Source organism: Mustelus asterias, chromosome 2, assembly GCF_964213995.1.
Source record: "Mustelus asterias chromosome 2, sMusAst1.hap1.1, whole genome shotgun sequence".
Lineage (NCBI taxonomy): Eukaryota > Metazoa > Chordata > Chondrichthyes > Carcharhiniformes > Triakidae > Mustelus > Mustelus asterias.
In genome coordinates this window covers 136213283-136214792 of record NC_135802.1, presented here as the reverse complement: position 1 = coordinate 136214792, position 1510 = coordinate 136213283, and the positions used below count along the sequence as shown (strand labels likewise).

The 1510-nt window shown below is 43.8% G+C and overlaps 1 non-coding gene across 1 annotated transcript; it reads left to right on the top strand.

Moving 5' to 3' along the window:
- Positions 1-389: 389 nt before the first annotated feature.
- On the top strand, positions 390-462 carry trnak-uuu (transfer RNA lysine (anticodon UUU)). The gene has a single exon. It is a non-coding gene; the product is annotated as a tRNA-Lys (tRNA).
- Positions 463-1510: the final 1048 nt, after the last annotated feature.

Sequence of the window (1510 nt, the reverse complement as noted above, 5' to 3'; positions counted from 1 at the left end):
CCCAATCAAGTTGTACCTTGAATTTAAAATTTTCATCCATGTTTTCAATTCCCTCTATCACCTCATCCCTCCCTATCTCTGTAATCTTCTTTAGTTCCCAGCCCTCCAAGACATCTAATTCTGACTTCCTGTGCACTTCCAATTTCAATCACTTCATGAGTACTGCCCATGCTTTCAGTTGTCTGGACCACAAGTTCTGTAATATCCTCCCTACACTTCTCCATTTCTCTACATCACTTTCTTCCTTTAAGACACTCATTAAAACCTACTTCTTTCACTAACCTTTTGGTCAGTTGACATACTATCTTACTCAATGTCATACTCTGATGCTCCTGTGAAGCACCATGGAACATGTCATTATGTTATGGATTTAAGTTGCTGCATAGGAAGCCCAGATAGCTCAGTCGGTAGGGCATCAGACTTTTAATCTGAGGGTCCAGGGTTCAAGTCCTTGTTTGGGCGAAGGTTTAAATCGATATCTTCAACTGCTGTTCAAACTGTTAACCTAGACTTCTTGGGTGGTACGGTGGCACAGTGATTAGCACTGCTGCCTCACAGCTCCAGGGACCTGGGTTCATTCCCGGCTTGGGACACTGTCTGTGTGGAGTTTGCACATTCTTCCTATGTCTGCGTGGGTTTCCTCCGGGTGCTCCGATTTCCTCCCACAGTCCAAAGATGTGCGGGTTAGGTGCATCAGCCATGCTCAATTGCCCCTTAGTGTGCCAGGATGCGTAGATTAGAGGGATTAGTGGGGTAAATATGTGGGATTACGGGGATAGGGCCTGGGTGGGATTGTTGTCAGTGCAGACTTGATGGGCCAAATGGCCTCCTTCTGCACAGGAGGGTTTCTATGACTCTATGACTTCATTGGCTCAGAACTAAATGCTGCGCTGTTGCTCATCTGAGGCTTTGAGGCCTTCTGACTCCTTCTCCCCCATCTTCAAAATTAGTTCATGAGCACTAAACACAGTCCAGGTTATTTGTATGAATCAGGAAAGTCTAACATAAATTTCTGGGGTACTATTCCATCCGATCCCCATATTGTGAGGTTCTTGTGATTCTTATCATCTGCCACTTTATCTTTTAGCTTGGTTAACAAGATCTACCATCAGAAAGCTTGAACTGAGGTATCAAACAGGCAGTGACCTACTGCATAATTTGAATATAGTAAATAATATTACAATAATCAGTTTCTTTGTGGTGTAATGTTTTATTTTGTGTATTTTTTTACCATTGAAAATGCACCAGCAAAAGAATGGAGATTTATTTTTAAGGTGGTTCACTTTGGCTCCAACTATTATTAAGACTGATAGACTCTCTAAAATGCAGAAGGAAGCCATTTGGCCCATCGAGCCCGCACCGACAACAATCCCACCCAGGCCCTATCCCTGTAACCCCAAGTATTTACCCTGCCAATCACTTTGACACTGATGGGCAATTTAGCATGGCCAATCAACCTAGCTCGCACATCTTTGGACTGTGGGAGGAAACCAGAGCACCCAGAGGAAAT